The sequence below is a fragment of the Pseudonaja textilis genome, chromosome 1 (genome assembly GCF_049901715.1).
Source record: "Pseudonaja textilis isolate UNSWEBS1 chromosome 1, rPseTex1.2, whole genome shotgun sequence".
Taxonomy (NCBI): domain Eukaryota; kingdom Metazoa; phylum Chordata; class Lepidosauria; order Squamata; family Elapidae; genus Pseudonaja; species Pseudonaja textilis.
Genome location: NC_141990.1, coordinates 207,579,677 through 207,599,478, shown reverse-complemented (window position 1 = coordinate 207,599,478; position 19,802 = coordinate 207,579,677). Strand labels below are relative to the sequence as shown.

The 19,802-nt window shown below is 40.6% G+C and overlaps 1 protein-coding gene across 5 annotated transcripts in view; it reads left to right on the top strand.

Moving 5' to 3' along the window:
• Positions 1-8,239: 8,239 nt before the first annotated feature.
• The window catches only part of MGAT5 (alpha-1,6-mannosylglycoprotein 6-beta-N-acetylglucosaminyltransferase), a 137,159-nt gene continuing 125,596 nt past the window's right edge, over positions 8,240-19,802 (top strand). For 4 of the 5 annotated variants that reach the window (XM_026714638.2, XM_026714636.2, XM_087920333.1 and 1 more), the window contains exon 1: positions 8,240-8,355. The gene's annotated coding sequence lies outside the window, so the exon portion shown is untranslated. Of the gene's footprint in view, positions 8,356-8,880; positions 9,002-19,802 lie in introns of those variants that run through there. The other variant, XM_026714637.2, reaches the window with a different exon arrangement.

The following is a 19,802-nucleotide window of genomic DNA, read 5'->3' as shown; positions in this document are numbered from 1 at the left end:
CAAAACTATCATGCTTTCCACATTTTTTTTTCTTGTGTGTTTTGTGGAAAAAAAGAAAGATGGAAGCACATTTTACAAATGCTGAAAACTGCTTCTGCATAATATACAGGACAGAATTCTGCTGAACCTTGGCTCACCTTGAGACTCTTGAAAGGGATTTTGTTGCAGTGGTTGAAAACAGTATTATTTCAACTGCTTTCATTTTGTGAAAGGACCCAATTATACAAAGCCCATGAATCATAGAAGAAACTTCAGAAGTAGCTTGTCCTTTGTATGGGAAAGGTCCAAGACTTTGATCATCAGTCACCTGTCCAAATTACAATTCCTAAATTAAGTGACAAGGGTTTTTTGGAAAGCAGAAGTTATATAGTAATAAAAGACATACTGCAATACACAGTCATAGATTACTGTATATACAGTTTATTGCAGATAGTCATTTCAATGTTTGCATATTTCACTATTTCTAACACACTGGTCCAGGAAAAAAAAAACTAGTGTTAAATATAGGTAGTCCTTGACTTAACAACAGTTTATTTAGTGATTTTTCAAAGTTACAATGGCACTGAAAAAAAAAGATTTATTTTTTACAGTTATGACCTCTGCAGTGCCCTTATAATCATGTGATCTAAATTCAGATGCTTGGCAATTGGTTCATATTTATGACTGTTGCTGTCCCAAGGTCATGTGATCACCTTTTGTGACAAGCAAAGTCAATGGGGAAGCCAGATTCACTCAAGCACTTCATTACTAATTTAACAACTGCGGTGATTCACTTAACAACTGTGACGAGGAAGGTCGTAAAAGGGGGCAAAACTCACGTAACAAACGTCTCACTTAACAACAGAAATTTGGGGTTCCATTGTGGTTATAAGTCGAGGATTACCTGTACCAGTCTGCCTGCTCTAATCCTCAAAATAATGCTATCCTGCCATTTAGTTTTTCATAGTTTGGGGTAGTTTCCATGCATAAACTGAACCATTCATGTCAGATCTTGGACATCATATAATATACAATCTTTTCAAGACACAGCTGAAAACTAGAGAGTTTAGTTAATGACCTAATATAGAAGCAATGGGATTGAATATGTTTCACAAGCCTCTTATCATTTGCATGGAATAAAAGTGCCACTCATTTCAGTGGTAATGACCAACTAAAATTGTTCTTTATTAAAGAGCTGTGGCGGTATAGTGGTTAGAATGCAGTATTACAGGCTACTTTTGCCCACACTGCTAAAGGTTGACTCAGCCTTCCATCCTTCTGAGGTCAGTAAATTAGGACCCAGATTCTTATGCTGACACAATAAACCACTCAGTGCTGTAAAGCACTATGGAGTGATATGTAAGTCTAAGTGCTATTGCTATTAAATGTCCCCCCCCCCAAAAAAAAACCTTCTAAGAATTAAATTAACCACCAGATGTCATGGACTTTCCATTGCTCTTCAAAAATAAATACGCTGCAGCAGTGCACAACTGAAGCTGTGCAAATTACATTCATTTCTTTGTGTTTCAGCATGAGTTCGCAGTCCTATGTTTGGGTTATTTAAATATTAAGTTAGCATTGTAGGTCAATGGAATAGTATGACAATGAATTCTAAACAATCCTGGAAATAGAGACACATTCATTCTTCTTTTCTAACAAGTGCAAATATTGAAAGTGAAAAAAGTACACATCTCTGAAAATGACAGTGCTTTGTACACATACACATCCCGCTCCTGCGGATTACACATACACGCACAAGAAAGAATGACTATTTCACTATAGTGGGGAAGGCTACAAAGCGATTATCTAGTTCTTTCGTGTATTGGTAGGATATACACAAGATCTTCCTATCAAATATTGAAAATACACTATGGACATTGGGCTTTTATTACAAATATGGTGTTAGATATTTTTGGAAGTTAAAATCCACCCTTCTCCTAGAAAAATGAAATATTTTAGGATATACTAAAAAGGCAGGATATTTCCCCTAAAAGAGAAGTAGAAACTCAGAGAGGCAGCAACTCAGTCACCCCCACCTTTGTTAATGGCCATTAAGGCCTGGGCCAGTCTATTCTACATAACAAAGATCTGCCTCCTTCAGGCAGAGCCATTTAATTGCCCTTCATTGCACCCACCAAGTTTCAACCAAACTTAGCACACAAACAACCTACAAAACTAGCTATGACCTCTGATAGCAACCAATCAGGATACACTTCCTGTGCCCCAGGAAGTTCAAAGCCAGAGAGGGTATAAAACCCAGGGACTCTCAGCATCTCTTCCCTTTTCTTTGCCCAAGAGCTCCAAGGCATGTGATCCTGTCCACCATTAAACCATCTTTCCAAACAGCCTCCATGTTTCCAGTGTCTTTTTCCCCACTTGGAACTGAACCCAGAAGGATATTTCTTCCAACAATATAATATGATTGTCGTATATATGTTTATGCTTTCTTTACAAATGTATAATGTTTTAAATTATTTTCAAATGGTCAAAACAGGAAATTTAAACAAAGGCATTTCCTGCAGATATTTGTAAGACTCCCTTTCAAATTACTTTTACAATATAATCCTACATAGCAGTGATGGCTATTCTTTTCGTTGTTGCGTGCCCAAAGTGCGTGTGTTCACGTACATACGCATACCTGCACCAACAATGCAATGCATGCATGCGCTCCCTCCATCCCTAAGCATGCATGCACGATCCCGTGACCCCTACCCCCTGTGCATGTGCATAACCCACCGTGCTCTCCCTGCTCCCTGCACGCACATTTCCCGCATGGGTCCCGTCCCCCATGCAAGCGCGGCAGATACCCAACAATCAGCTGGCTAGCGGGAGGCACACGCACATGCACAGTAGAACTGAGCTGGGACGACGGCTTGTGTGCCGGCAGAGATGGCTCTGCTTGCCACTTCCGGCATGCATGCCATAGATTCATCATCATAGGTTTACTCAAAAATAAATCTCATTAGTATCTTCTCAGAAAAATACACATTATTTTAGTTTTGCAATCAAACTCAACCAGATATATATTCTCTGAATGTTTCGAACTATAAATCCTACAGAAATTCTCCTGAAAAAATTGTACTTTATTTCTTTATCTAATTTTTAAAACCGCCCATCTACCTCATGGAGAAACTTGTGTGTTTTTGTGTGCTTGTGTGTGTGTGTGGCATTCAGCTTTGTTCGGGTATTTTCCCCCGTCATTATAGTTGTGCTTTTAAAGTTGTAGCAACGTTTCGGCAGAATCTCATCTGCCATCATCAGGCTTCTGAATTGAGTTCGTCTGTGAGTCAGATTTTTACAGTTGTTTCAGTTTTAAATTTGGGGCTAGCCTACTGCTGTGCCAGAATGGTTTTTTCTTCATCCTGATTGGTTGGGAGTCTTCGTCTGTGTTTATTGGTCTTGGAGTTTGCTGTGTTCTGCTTGATTGGTGTTTCTAATATCTTCTGTCTGTTTTGTGGCTTTTTTTGTCTTGATTGGCTGGCAACATTGTGTTCCTGTATTGGAGGCTTTTAGTGCAGCTTGGCTCTGAGTAAATGGACGGCTATCATTTATTAGGAAGCTAGGTTTCATCTGGGTGCCTGGTTGGGGTGTGTTTGAGCTGGAGGTATCAGGGGGGATCTGTTTGTGCCCAGGTGTTTGCCTGGCTTGTGGTGTGGAGATTTTTTTGTTTGTGAGTGCAGGCTTCCAAATAATTGACCGTCTGGTGGAATCATCTCTTCTATTCATGCTTTCAGGTCTTTTTTCAATCTCTATGGCTTCTCTGATAATTCTGTGGCTGGGATGATGATGTTATGATGTTGTAATATCTTGGTAAATAAATTAAGGATTAGACTTAGATGTTTGATATCATATTTTATGACCTTTATTCCAAATAGCAATTTCAACCATACTTTGGGTAAAATATATTTTTTGAAATTAGTCTGAAGGGGGTGAATTTACTATCTGAGTCATTTCTAAAATAATTTCTAATTTAATAGACTCTGATTGAAACATTAATACTTTTGATTGATAGAAACATATAAACTTTTAATAAGTCACATGCTTTCTTGTAACTAATTTTAAAAAATCTCCATATTACGTAAGAGAAAAGTAGAATTGGAGGTAGTGTCCATTAGTAATCAAATCACTGGCCTAAGGACAATAGGAATGAATACTGATAATTTACAGATTCAAAATGTATGTGTAACTAGATCAATTGGTCAATATAAATACATATTCTTGAACTTCCTATTTTAAAAATATCCACTTTACATTTTTTCTGATAATTTTTCTTGCGATTTTGTATCTTAGGTGCAAGTCTAGAGTTCCCCTACTGGATTATAGCTTTAGAATAAAAAAGACGATATATTGTTAAATTATAAGAAATTATCGTGTTAGTTGTGAATGTATTTATTTTAAGTACTTGTCCTAGTCCTGATCAATTTTTCTTGATCTAATTTCTCCTATTTTTCTGAAGTGTGACCTTTGGAATATAACTGAAAGATCAACATAGACTGACTGAGTTTTTAATTTATTTCTTTTCCTGTACTAAGATCCCAGCACATCCCTGAACTGCATGAGATAAGTAGAATCTTGGAGGGCATAGAAACCTCTTGGGAAAGGATATTTTATATACTGTAAGCTACTGAGGCTAGAGACATAACAGTGACCATGCTGAGTAAGTTCACATGCCATGCACCTTGGTTGGCTGGTTAGTATTCAGTACATTTTCATACTGATATTCTTTTCAAACATCTATTTATTAATTACAACAATTTGTATGCCACTTCATCAAAGAATATAGTGGCTTATATTTCATATAAAAACATATACTAAACCATATACTCAAACTATAACTGAACAGAATACCAGCCACTTTGCCAAAGAGTTGCTTCCAGCCATAGGAGGGCCATTTGTCTCCAGAGTTGCATGAACCATCAAAATTTGTATGGATCACCACCAAAGGAAAAGTTTTTCCAGAGTGGGAGGGCTGGAATTTGCCATAGCCAATTTGCCCTGGCTGTCTCACCATGTTCAACTTGTCCTGGTCAACTTGCCCCAGTCAACTTACTGCAGGACAACTTGCCACAGCTAACTCACCATAGGATAACTTGTGGTAGGATAATTCAATGCAGGATAACTCAAGAAAGGGACAAGTAGAATTGCAGCTTGCCCCAACCTCGAGGACTTCTAACTGGAGAAGGTTCAAACCTAAATCAAGACAACACCCACAGCAATTCACTTCTCCCTTTCTTGAGTTATCAAGCATTGAATTGTCCTATGGCAAGTCAGCCAGAGAGCCAGACCAGGATAAGATGACTGGGGAGAGTTGACTGGGGAAAGTTGGCACTGTGAGTTGTCCTAGACCCTAAGGGGGCTGCCTCTGGGTCCCTTCCCTTCAATAACTTGAGGTATGGGAGAATCAGGGGTGGGCTTCAAATAATTTAACAACTGTTTCTCTGCCCGGTTGCTAGATGGATGAGGCCTAGTCACCACCAAGCAAAAATGGGCCATGTGGGGGTTGTACTGTGCCCCCTGTGCCCTGTTTTCAACCTACTAGCCTCCCTGTACCACCCTGGGAATGAAAACGGACCACGGGGGGGCTATTTTCACCCTAATCGGGCTCTGGAGACTCTCTGGAGGCCAGAAATGGATCTGTTTCCAGCCTTCTGGAGTCTAGGAGGCCCGTTTTTTGCCCTCCCTGAACCTTCACATGGGCCCGCACTTACCTGTGATCCAAAACAGGTATATGGGGACTATGTTGGGAAGGGAAGGGCAGGGTGGGGGTGAGGAAGCCAGTCATTGGGACTACTGGTTCACTAAACCATATGTAAAATGAACACCCGGTTCGGCCGAACTGGCACAAACCGGCTGAAGCCCACCCTGGGGAGAATCCTCAGCATATCCTATCAGTCAGATGAGCAGGTTCTACTTAGAACAAACAGGCAGCAAGGATCAGGTTGGGCCTACAAGCTAAGTGGCAACCAGTGCAGTTCACAGAGTCATAGTCTGATAGAGTGACTCTGAGCAGTGTACAAAATCATCAGATTGAGCACCTGCTCTTTTAGGGGAAATGCTATCTAGGTACAGCAGAAGGTGGAGTTAAGATGGAACCAAGAACTTCTGGACAAGTGGCAGTCTTATCTTGTTGAGATTCTTTCTAAGTCTGATCTTTTCTATCCAGTTCTTCACAGCTTCTAGACATTGGACCAGCTCTTGCATCATCTTTCCAGTTCTGGAGGTATATAGTGATAGAGACGGACAATAGATAGATAGATAGATAGATAGATAGATAGATAGATAGATAGATAGATAGATAGATAGATAGATAGATAGATAGATAACCGACCCTCATCTGAAACTAATAGATGAGACCTCCTAACAGCTTAATGAGAGTTTAATATTTAAATAATTAATTGAACCATTAGTATATACAAAGATACTCCACAAAAGGAAAAGTTTCTAGTTAGGAAAGAACCTTGTATAGTAATATACCACGGAATATATGTACAAATCTATATAGAATTCTGGAGCTAATAAGGGTATGGGAGAGAACAGGAACCTAATCAGGATTAAATGTGATTGATGACTGTCAGTTGTTGTGCTTGTGTGACAAGCTGAACCAAAAGGTAGCTAGCTTCATTTCAGTCCAGTATGCTGACCAAATCCTGCAATGTGACTTGTTCTGTATTTTATGCAGAAAATTGGGTTAACAGAGAATATCACGGTGACTAATTGCTGTAGTCAACGTGAAGGGATATGATCCAGTTTCTTCACAAGGTTATCTGTCGCTTCAGGTTGTGGCCAAGCAGATAAAGCTGCTATCTGAGCGCCCTTGGCATTCTTTTTTTTTTTTTTTTTGGTGCTTGTGTGGGGGGGGTTAGTGATGGCGGCGGCCAGCTGCACTGCGTTGATAATCGCTGAACCTCGACCCATTTCCATGGGTTTCCAATTCCGCTTTCACCAACTTCTCCGTTTTTTAATCGCCTCCAAGGCAAGAGAGTCGGATTCCGCACGGTCTTTCCCGCCGGCAATTTCGAAGGTTTGCCCGCTTCGCGCTTTTATCTCGCTTCCGTTTTTGTTTTCAACATAGGAAAGTCTGCAATGCAGGAGGGGCGCATCGCATTGGCTTCGGCGCCGCGTCTAGCATTTTAGGAAGAAAACAGACCCTGCCGCCGTGCAGCTTTTTTCTTTCTTTTTTTCTCCCCACCCCACCTTCTCCCCGCAAATTGATTTCTTCAACGCTTGAGAAGCCCAAGCAGTTAGGAGCAAGATATGTTTTGCATGCTGCCGGCCGGGCGAAATTGCTCATGCTTCCTGCTCGGGCAAAGATGTTTTACACCCGGCGATAAACGGTCTTAACTCTCTCCTGCCCCTCTCTGGGACTCTTTCCGACGGCACTCGGGAGAACCGAGGACGTGCTGCAGCTCTCAGCCTTTTGGTTTTTTTCCCCTTCAGGCCGGCCTGAGAGATTTCGCCCACCAGCCTTTGCCGAGAGCGAGTCTTCCTAGGCCGGAGAAAGACTCATTCTCGCGTTACGCTTAATAGAGTCGTTCGCTACCACCACCAACTCCCGCCCCACCTCCCAGCTCGTCTTTTGCAAGGTTTTCGGCATTGGTCGCTCCCGCTGACGGTGGGTAGTTTGCAGACGCTCCCTTAGTTCCGGCGAGGCTGTTTTGTTGGGGGTTTTCCGCCCCTACACTCCCGGGCGGCCGAGGCGGTTGGCAGACGTTTCCCTGCTCGGCCCGGGGCTGCCTCGCGCCGCAGTCGGAAGAGGGAAGGGAACGCCGCTCCCGGCTGGCTTTCCGCCGCGGAGGCAGCTTGCCTGAGCTCGGACCCTCAAAGCGCCGCTCCCGCGTTGCTCCATGTCCGGCCTCCCCGCTACTTCGGCGGGGAGGCCAACCCCCGGCCCCCGCTTAGCGAGAGAAAGAGAACGCAAGATGGACGAGGAAAGGGGGGGAAGGGAGGGGGGGATAGGTGGGGAGTCCGCCTCGCCGCGGCGACGCCAGGAAAGCTGGTAAGAAGCTTTTGCTCCCCCCACCCACACACACGTCCGCCCTGTTTTCCGAAAAGGACCAAGCAGCATCCAAGAGCTCCGGCAAGAAGAGGAGGAGGAGGAGGAGCCTTTCCCGCCGCCGCCGGAGCTCGCGCCGTGTGAGGGCCCCGCGGTCTACCCCGGTGTTGCTTGGCGCCTGTGGGGAGGGAGCTGCTGACTCCTCCCTTCTTCCCTCCCTCCCGGTTCTCGTGCCGCCGCTGCCGCTGCTCCCCCCACCCCTCCGGTAGTGCGGTCTGCTGGCGTGCTGAGTCGGTCGGTCGCAATGGAAAACCCAGCAGTTTCCTTTTCCTCGCCCGCGTTGACGAGCGAGCGCCTCTCCCGTTGGAAAAGCCCTGGAATAGGTAGGTTTACTCCTTTCGCTCGCCCGCGTGCATGCCTGCCTGCATTTGCCTGCCGGGTGGGGAGCGGCGTTGTCTTCTTCCTTCTTTTCTTCCTTCGTTCCTTTCTTTCTTTCCTTCTCCGTTTACCTCGCTTTTCTCGGAGAAGCGGGCAGACGACCCGCTTTGTCCCTTTTTGGCTTTTTGCGGGACACTTTGGCAAAGTCGTCTCGCCCCTTGGTTTTTTTGGCGGGACCGCTGGAGGCGAGGCGCTGTGGCGGCTTCTCTCCTCGCTCGCCCGACCCTTTCGTCACCTGCTGCTTTTGGTCTTTCTCCTCCTTTGAGCAAAGAGAGGACCTCGGTGCCTGGGATAATTCATTCTATCGGATGGTGTGGTTGAGGCAAGGCTGATTTTTTTTTCCCCCTTTGCACAAAAGTGTTTTCCTTTCCTCCTCCTTCCCTTGGCCATATAGATACAGAGCAGGTTGCCACACCTGCTTCCTCCCCCTTCCCTTCCCCTCATTTTTCTCGATTTTTTTTTTTTTAAAGGTTGGCGGTGCTTCTTCCCCGCTTTGGAGAGGTGGCTGATCCTCCGTGCTAATAATCACCGTTTGCTGTCGGGTCTCCTTTGCTTGCCTTGTTTAAGACTTAAGAGGATACAGGATCCAAGGTGACAGTCTTGCAGGTTGCGTCTCAGTTGTTGAATGGATCAGGAGGCGCCTCTGTGCCTATTGCTTGCAGACGGGCGACCTTTAGTGTCATGTTAGTGCTATTTTTCTTCCAGTCTGTATTGTTGCAGACAGCTGTTATTTATCCCTTCTGAAAGGAAAGGAGCTTTTCTCACCCCCTCCCTATCCCATTAGCAGTGACCCCCCCCCATCCCCATTTTTAGAGGATAAAAGCACTCTTTTAAGGGGCTAGAAATGCTGAGGAATAGAAATGTTTGGGAGTAAAGAGAAGCAACAAAAGCAACAAAACCACTTGTTGGCCTTCCTTTTATATATACCCCATTTTTCTTTGGCCTTGTTCTGTGCTCCTTCACCAAGGTAGTTCAGGTCATACAGTATTTTCCCTCCCCGGAACTAATGGTAGGCTATTGAGTTTGGGGGCTAAAGTATTAGCATTGAAAATGTGAGCAAAAATGTTATAACTGGTGTTCGTGCTTTGAGGACCTCTGTTGACTGATCAGTGTAGTCTCGTGGCTTATATTTTTTGTGGGGAGTAGCATATTAGGAAAATGCAGCAATACAGCAATGTTGACATGTCAATGTTGCATTTTCATTTCATGATCTTTCAATCAATCTTTATTATGGTCAGTACAGACCAGCAAATAAAAGCATTAAAGGATAATAAAAAATAAAAATAAAAGACATAATATATTGCAGTTGGTTGTGGATTAACTGGTCAATTAAAGTTTGACTAATTTTATATACAGCACAGCAGAATTTCACCACCTTCAAAGAAACTACTTCATACTGATCTGATAATAACAGTAGTTGCATATAAAAAAGATCAGTGTTTCCTGGATATTTTACCAGGTAAAGTGTTATAAATTAAATCCATGAGTCCATATACAAGATGCAGTATAGCAGGACGTGAACTATAGTTTCATGTTATTATTTAGCTTGTCAGGCTTGATAATAATGCGGCTGGTATCATACCAAAGAGTTTTCATGATATAGTTAATATTTATGCTAAAAATAGGGAGAATAGAATCTGAAATCTTTTGATTAAAATTCCCTGGCCTGGTCTAGAATGCTGCCATTTTTTGCATTATTAATACAAATAATACATTTGTATTGAATTGAAAAAAAGATCTAATCTGCGGAGAAATCAGATCTCATTTAGCAAAAATGGCAGTAAAACAAAGTAGGAAGGGCAAATGTACTTACAATAATCACCTATAATGATGCTATTATCGTGTGCAAAGATTGCCAAAGAAGGTTTATTGTGGTTGTGTAAGAAATGATCTACAGCAGGTGCCTGCGCTCTGAGTGAAGAGGAATTTGTCTATATAAACTATATATGTGTGTGTGTGTGTGTGTGTATGTATGTGTATGTATGTATATATAATATATGGCATTCAGCTTTGTTCGGGTATTTTCCCACATCATTGTAGTTATGCTTTTAAAGTTGTAGCAACGTTTCAGCAGAATCTCATCTGCCATCATCAGGCTTCTGTATAGTGTTCATCTGTGATGATTTATTGACTAACAGAAGCACTTTTTTGTGGTTCTGGTGCAGCTGACCACATGGAATTGAGAGTGGGGGGTATTTATACCTTCTCTCCCCTTTTTTAGTATTTCCTAAAGTATTTCATTCTTCTGAGAGAGGGGTAGGTGCTAACTTTCTACACATAATTTGTTACTTAGGACAAACTGTACAGATCCAAAGGAGTATTTGGGAATTTGAAACCATTGGTCTTCTCTTCTGAAGTAGAAGAATAAAACCTCTTTAACTATGGAGAAAAGCTTTGTACATTTCTTCTCTGATTTTTCTTCCTACTTTGGGGAAGTTCAATAATTAACAAGCGGTGAGAAGCAGCCTTCCTTGCTGGTTAATTTCCAAGCATGCTGAGTCTATAGTTACAGCCTCCTTAAGCCTTGCTCTACTCTGGCTATGATTTACATAGACTTCATTTAAAACTTCCAGTAGAAGTACTTGATTTCATTTTGGTATGACTCTTACATTTGCTGGTCTACAGCACTTACTACATCAATTTTAAGTAATGTAATTATAAATATAGTAATTTGATTGCTGTGAATCTTTAATGGTACACTAAGCAGTAGAAACCATGGCTTGATGTATAATATGAATAGGATCAGACAAGATATTCTTAGTAATTGGCTCTTAAAAATGCTATTGTTATTTGTCCTGCTGTGATTTTCAGGGAAGCCTTCAGCTTTACATATAGTAACAACTGGTTTATATAATAGACACTTCTGGTATATTAGTAACATATTCAGCAATACTGAAACTTTCCATTTCTGTATTGCTTAGTAATTTGTGTGTATGAAATGTAACTACATAATTGACCAAATATAGTTGATAGCTAGACAGGGAAATTGGGTTGTGATAGCACAGTGATGAAGAATTAACAAGTGATCAAGCCTTTACTTAATTTCCTCATTTGTTTCCTGAGAAGAGAGGCCATTAAAAATTGCTGTGAGAAAAATAGCTTCACGGATTTTAGACTTCATTTTTTGCCTTTCCCGTTTTTGTCAAGTTTAATTTTTTTAAATATACAATTCAAGAAATCACTGCTCTTATAATGACTAATTTGAGGTGTGTGCAAACAGTAGGAAAATGTTGTATCTCCTCATGAGGTTAACAGTGATGGTAAATATACATTTGACATAGTTTCATGTAATTTTCTCTGATTATCATAGATGGTTTGCCAGTTAAGGTAATTTCACTACCATATGTCAAGTAATAGGTAAGCAGAAAGGGAATATTCTTTTCTCTCTTTCAGTCATATCTCTGGCTTGTTATTATTAAATCTGTCTAATTTCTTTTAACTTCTGCTTCCTATCTATAAAAAAGGCCAGTGTTTTGATAGCTTGCAAATAAATTTGCAGATTATTTCAATGACTATAGTTGGCCCATTAAAGAGTACATTAATTTAGAATTTTATGCTATTTTAGTAGCGTGATATTTTGCTTGTATTTTGGAGAAATAAGCTGGTCAAAATGCTTATCTGTTGCTATATGGTAATGGTAGCCTTTTGTAATATAGACATTAGATTTCAAATTTCTGAATTCTCACCAATGTCCATGCTGACTGGGAGATTCTGGGACTTGAATTTCAATGTCAAGGTCTGGAAAAGCTCTGTTTTGATTAGACCCAGGTTCATCTTATTTGTCATTCAGCTGTTAATTATATAGGCCAGATATTTCCAAATTACACTATTTGGAACAGTCTGGATATTCCTTATTACTTTGAAGCCTATTTACTCAGAAAAAAATCCCCCATAGAGATGTTATGCCACAGTATTGTTGAAAGAGAAATCGTTACTTATTTTACTCAGCCTATCTAAAATTAGCAGTGTACATTGAACTGTATAATATCTGAAGTAGCCTTTTGAAGATACTGTATTACAACACTGTTTCTACTGTCTAAGAATGGTACAGATTTCTGTATCTGGGGCATATGGTTTCCAAAATTAAAACAAGCAATATGTCATTATAAAGTCCAGACAGACTGAGAGCTGACATGGAATAAAGCTGGGTTTCTCTGAAGCTGACTGAGAAGGAAGAACAAATTTATCAATTCATTGCCTTTTATCCAGTGCTCTGTGTTTGTGTTGTATTTGTTTAATTAAATTTTATTTATTTGTTTATTCAATTTCTATGGCCGCCCAACTCAACCAAGTGACTCTGGGTGGCTTACAGTTCTAAAAATATAAAACTATGAAAACATTAAAATAAACCATCCACAAAACAAATAAAAAAAGCAGCTGTGATAATCAATCAACTAATAGTAAAGCCAAGTAACTGGGCCTTTTACATGTTCCAAGTCTAAGGTCCCAATACAGAGCCACGTTTTTAAAGCTTTACAAAAAGCCAACAGGGTTGGGGTATTCTAATCTCTGAGGGGAGAATATTCCACAAGGCAGGGGATACATGTAAATATATAGTTATTATATTTTTTAACCTACAGAATTACTCTGGGAATGTCACAGTATCATGAACCAGAGAAATTAGCACTGCTAATAAGATGTCTATTTATATGCAGAGCCTATAATATCCTCATAGTTAAAGTTAAGAGTACGTTTAACATTTTAAATTTGAAGCTAATTGTTAACTGGTTGTTTTTCTGTTATCTTTGTCCTCAGTTTGTGGCAAGTGTTTAGTTGACTTCATTATTGGCAACTCTAGGGAAAGACTAAAAAGTTGATATAAACTTCCTATCTATATGATCAGTAATAGTTATTTTATTATTCTAAAGCAGTTTTTGTAAACTGGAAATCTCCAGATAACCTCATCTCTGATATTGACTGCCAGTTTTCCTACAATATAAATGATAACAAAGAGAAACATGATCCCAATTCATTTAGTGGCATTCCTGTTGCTTTAACATGAAGAGAGTATTAACTGACTAAGGTTTCATGCACAAATGCCAGTTATGGTGCCAAAAGAGACATTTTTTGGCATTAAATTCCAGGTGGGTGTTTTGTCTTGGAGGATTCCCTTAAGAAATCAAAAACTGAAACAGCATTTAGGAATGGCAAAACAGTTGTCTCAATATGCATATGAGTCTACCATGGAACTTTTACACATTTGTTTAGGTGTGTTCATTAACAGGAGAATCAAATGACAATGAGCTGTTCTTTCTGTATGCTCTCCTTCCTCAAGATTTGATTTTATCCTTGTGGGTGCTTGTAAATACATCAGCCATGGAATATTTGAACCTTCAGTAAGTAGTGTTTTTAGTGTATTTGTAGAATCTAAGTAAATTATACCTGCATATGTAATTATATTTTTTCTTGCTATAATTATCTTTGACATGAAAAACATTTGAAGGAGAAACTGGAGGTAAATTGATAGGCTTACTATTTCCTTTGCAGAATTTCATACTTTTACAAAAAGTTGTGTAATAATATGTCCTCTTAAGTTTTTTTTCCCCTCCTGTGTAACTCTTTTAACATAAGTACCTATGAAGTACATTGGCTAAGCCAGCTTCAAAAATTGTCATTCTGCTATTTGGAAACTTCATCTACTTGTTATTGTGATAGGCAGCTTGTTTTATGATACTATATAAAGTTTGGAAGGGCGAGGCTACTTCTCTCTGTGTACAAAGGTTTGTTTGACTCTTCTTCTGCTCCATATGAATTTGCAGGTAGACCTTGCTTAACGAAGATGATTGGGACCTGAATTTTAATTGTTAACCACAGTGCTCCTAAAGTGTGATGTCATTTGATTACACTGCTTAGCAGTGGCGATCTGGCAGTCATTGTTAAGCAAGAATTGCTGGTTGTTAAGCAACAACCTCACATGACTGATTTGTTGCATCCTGCTGTTTTCCAACAAGCAAAATCAGTGGGGAAGCCGGTAGGAAGTCCCAAGTCCCAGGCAGCTCACAACAGATGGTGTGAATGGTATAGAGACATCTGGGCAGGGGAGAGGTGGTGCTACACAGACAGGAGAGTGTTGACATGTGAGCATGGCCAGGTGGATGCGCATGCACTATGGAATGCAAATAAAAGATATGTCAGGCTGGCATCTCCTACAAAATATGAGATCCCTGTAGTAGTGGGGCTCAGGGCAACTTGCAACCTTCCCTGCAGGCTTACCCATTGGCTTTGCTCATGGGAAGATAGCAGAGAAGGTTGCAAATGGTGATAATATGAATCCAGGACACTGCAATCCTTTTAACTGCAAGCTGATTGCCAAGCGTCTGAATTGCAACCAGGTGTCTGCAGGCGTTCTATGATAGTTGAAACTTTGAGGGCCAGTTTTAAGTACTACTCATTTAACACCCATCACAATTTCAGATGGTTGCTGAATGCGTTTTTGTTAACCAAGGACTACCTGTACTGACAGTTTCTTGTCATTCATGTAAAATTATCTCTGAAATTCTGATTGATGTCATTTGAAATAGTCTCCCTTGGGTAGTACATTTATGTTGGATTATTGAAAAAGATGTTAACCAAGAAGCCTTTAGGTTCCTCCAACCCTCAAGCTCTCTCTATGAATTTTAAAACCTGTTGCTTCTTTATCACCTTGTAATTTTTCTGCCAATATTTCTAATGCAGTGATGAATGTTAATAAGGGAGTGAATTGATATCCTTGCCTTGTTTCTCTACTAGTTTCATGCCCATTTGGATTCCATGTCATGGTGTCCTGATTTCTAGTCCGGTCTCATTTTTGAAAAATATTTGAGTGGTTCATTTACTTTTGTTTGGTGCATGATGAAAGGAAACAAAATACAAAATACTAAGACTGCTGTCTCTTAATCGTTTAAATCAGAATTAACAAGAAAGTTTGTCTTGTTCTTCAAAGAAGGTTGAAGAAAATTATAATTAAATGGCTCACTTAAAATATGTTTGAGAAGATACGTTGCTTCTGTTATGAATAGCACATCTTAACAACTTTATACTTTTTAAACAGTTATATATTTTTGCTCAAGGAGGGGTTTTCTGATTGAGTAGAGAAAGTGGCTAGAGCCGTTTTCCATCTCAGTATTCTGTTGTTCTGTTGAGGCTGTGGTTCGTGTCCCTCAGGAATTTTTAACAATATCACTATGGTTATTATGCCCAAGACATTTTATATTTGCTTTGAATATAAACTAACAAGGAGGAAGTTGATTTAATAAAGTGAGGTTATTTAATTGTATTCTGCCAGGTGGTGTTCTCTGCTACTTTATCCACTTCTGCCTTAAATAAAACAACATTTGAATGGTGAGAACAGCAAAGTGTACACATGCTTTAAATAAAACTATTTATGTGGTTCTGTTTTGAGAGGAGATAGGTGTAGAATCTCTTTCAGAAATTTGAGCCCAATAAATGTGCAGAAATTATCAGCTTTATTTAGTGAAAAGACAAATAGCTGCCCATTTTAAACACAATGGGCCTTGCACATAGTAATAAAAACAATAAATACTGTATATAAAACCATTACAGAAACCTCTGGTACTTTCCAACTTTTCTATACCCCCAAAAACAGGTGGGGGAAAGCCAGCTCTTCAAGACTTTCCAGAAGGCTGGGAACTCCAAGGAAAGGTGTTCCAAATTAATTAACTGTAAATAATCAAGTAAACATGCTGTAGATATCTACATCAATTTGACCTAGGATTTTTTTCCTGACCAAAAAAGGGATAGTTACTTAGGTGTGGAAGAAAAACTAGAATATATCCATAATAGTATTTTCCACTTTGTGGAAAAACAGAACTTTTTTTTTCTTTTCTGTTTCTGTAGTCATTTCTGAAAACTCCTAGAGCTTTCAGTTATACTGAATTATAGTTACCAAACAGTCTTGTTTTTCTCCCCAGCATCTAATTCTTCTCCACAAATAGCATGAGATAGTTTGGTAATTATAAAAAATGTTATTTGGTTCTCTCAAATTCTAACCCATTGTTTTTGAAATACTTATTGTTGAGAGCTACTGGCTTTAAAACAACATTGGAAGAACTAGTTAATCATGTTACATTCTTCTTAGATCATCAGTGTTAACAGGAGAGTGCTTGGGGGCATACCAGGTGTTCTGAGAGTTATACTTTACCTGCACTTGCCAATGAAATAAAAGATAGTAAGCATGGATCTTTGTCAACTTGAATACCAAATGTGATCTTTATTTTAATGAAATATTAAAAACATTAACAATGCTGGCACTTTGGCTGGATTTTAATTACTTTTTCTGGAGAAGATTGCCAAGCATAAACACATTCATCATTCCTGTTAGAAATTAGAACCTCAGACCTTAATACTGTATAAGTTAATATACAGAAATTAATGGAAATATATATATTTTTTCTGTTTGCGTCCCTAACTGGGCTTTAAAAGTTCTTTTGGATGGGGTGCAAAGTATCTATTAGGGGAAAGTGATTCTAACTCTTCTATAAATTTAATTTAAGATTAAAACCAAAGTTTTCAGGATCCATTCCAGCTTTGAATGTAGAAAAAGATTTCCAAAATATAAATGGAAGTACAGAACATCTAAATATAATCACTAGAATTTCTGAGTACAAGTAGCCTACACATACATGAAAAGAAGGCAGGCATGGAAAGTGGTTGAGGAGCATATTAGTAAATGAAGTGTAGCTGTATATATTGATTAAATGAAAGTGCCTGGGCTATTTCAACATTTTCAGTGACTTAACCCATAGCAGGTTTCACATAGCTAAGGCATAATTTCTGTTAATTTGACACACCTAAGCCAACCTCTCTCTCCTGGAACACAGCCGATACCAATTTTATTTTTATTAATTTCCAAAAGTATATTCAGAATTCTAATTCCTAATTGAAGCTTTCCAGAATTGTATGTATCCATGTATTTAATATATCTCAACACACTTTTGTCCCTTGTAAGGTTACGACAGGTCAGGAATGGGTTGCTCTTGTCCTAGCTGCTTGGATTGAGTCTGTCTAAAAGGTTGATTCACCTAGCTCTGCCCACTCTGGGTGGCTCCTCCCAGCTTTCGACTCAGTCCTCAGCCAGGACAGATGCAATTCACTGCCTCTCTTGCCTTCAAATTCAAAAGGCAGGCTTCTATTTTGAAAATCTTCTCAAATTGAAAATAATCAACAAAAAAAGCCTTGAAGCTAAATATAACGCAGCTCCAACTCTCAGCTGGTTATTGGAGCTGTGCTACAGCTGAGAGCTGCCCTGTCCCCCAGACCAGCCAGTGAGGGCTGCGGGGCTGTTTTCAGGCTTCTGCGGTGAAGGGGAAGCCGCTGTATCCTAGCACTTTAAGAGCTGCGGGGCTAATTACGAGCCTCTGGTGAAGAGAAGAGCCGCTATTCGAGCTGTTAGGGTTTCAGCTGCCACTGATCCCCAGGGAGCAGCCAAAGGCCGGGGAACTTCCATCGGGGTTCGTCGGTGAAGCAGGAAGCCTCGTGGCCACATAGGGGTTCCTTGATTCAGGAACATGTGTTTTCTATATTGACCTATGCTCCATCTGTTGCTGCTGTGCATTCTTTGATTGGCAAACCAGACAAGATAAAGTCTGATATGTCTGAGGATGAGGGCTTTTCCCTGAAATCTCAAGAGTTCGCAGGTGGTTTCAAGCATACATTATTCACTCCTTTGCTATTCAAAGCAGGAACTCAGCCAATCTGAAGGATGTGGATGAAGAGAAGGCCGCTGCTCAGCCTCCTATGGAGTCAAATGTTCTCTTCTACGAACTGATGGTGAGAAAGGAGGTGATCCCATCTCTTAGGTTTTTTTCTCTAGGTTAAAATGTGCCCATCTCTCTGATAAAGTGGGCAGAACCATTCAGGCCTCCAGGAAACCTTCTACCATGTGCATCTATGATGCTACCTGGCAAGCTTTCTCCTGTTGGCGCTCCAAATCACACATCCAACCTTTGGAGGCCTCTGTAGCAAAACTTTTTGAAGTTTTTTTTTACAGGCTGAGCTGGATAAGGGTCTTTTTCCCAACACCCTTCATTGTCAGGTAGTGGCCATTCCTTCGGTGAGGACATGTGGCAAATTGGAGTCATTAGCACATCATCCTGCGGTCCATATGTTCCTTAGAGGGGCAAGCAGTCTGTGCCCACCTATTGCGCACAGGTATCGTACCTGGGATCTATGTAAGGTGTTGCAGTCCCTGACCTAGGTTCCATTTGAACTTCTAAGATTGGCTAGTCTGCTCCCTTTTACTTTGAAGGTAGCCTTCTTGATGGCTATCACTTTGGCCAGAAGAGTGTCGGGATTGGTTGCACTGTCTCTCTCAGTTCGCCTAGACCTATGTATTTTTCACCCTCTCTGGATAGTTTTGAGGATGGATCCAGCATTTATCCCCAAAGTCAACACCTTGTTCCACACATCTCAAGAGCTGGTTCTTCCAGATTTCTGTCCAAAATCCTGTATATGACATGGAGAAAGCTTGGCACACCCTAGTTATGCATAGGGCGCTATAAATCGATCTCAAAAGGAACTTCAGAATTCCGCAAAACAGAATCCCTTTTTCTGTTCCTTCCAACCTGCTATGTTGGGGGGGGGGGGAGTAACTCCATCCACGATCAGCAGGTGGCTTAAGTCGTGCATATCCAAAGCATACTCGAAACGTTCCCTCCTGGTACCCAGAGGCATTACAGCTCTTTCCACTCACAGTGCTGCGACAACTGCGGCCTGGACAACGCAGGCGTCCATTGAAGAGGTCTGCAAGGCAGACACATGGACATCTCCATCTCCTTTCATTCGCCATTACCATCCGGACATCTTTGCTTTAGTAGATGCAGCATTTGGCAGAAGGGTTCTGCAGAGAGTTGTCACGGAGCATGGAGGCTGGGACTAGTCTTGGACCCTCCCGAGGACAATCCAGCGTTGTTATGTACCATTGCTGGCCTGTCGTAGCCTTACAAGGGAGAATGGGTGTTCTCATTCTCCCTTGAACGCCATTTCTCCTTGTAAGCAAGACAGGTCAGCCCCACCCTGATGGAACTGGTCCGTAATAGGGGCAGGTGGGAGGGGGACCCGATAACGGTCTCTATTTGTCTTTTTCAGAGGTAGTCCTGTCTGTCATGATGCATTCGCCGAAAGTTGGGAGGAGCCACCCAGAGTGGGCAGAGCTAGGCTAATCAGCCTTTTAGACAGACTCAGTCTAAGCAGTTAGGACAAGAGCAACCCATTCTTGACCTGTCTCGCCTATAAGGAGAAATGGCATTCAGGTATACCAACACCCATTCTATGCAAATACAGCTCACATTTATTGTTATAAATATATGCATTTGTGGGTACACTAAATTAAAAGTAAAGTTTTTATTTAAAATTGGGGTAGGAGGACTAAAAAGACAATCATTCACACAGGTAA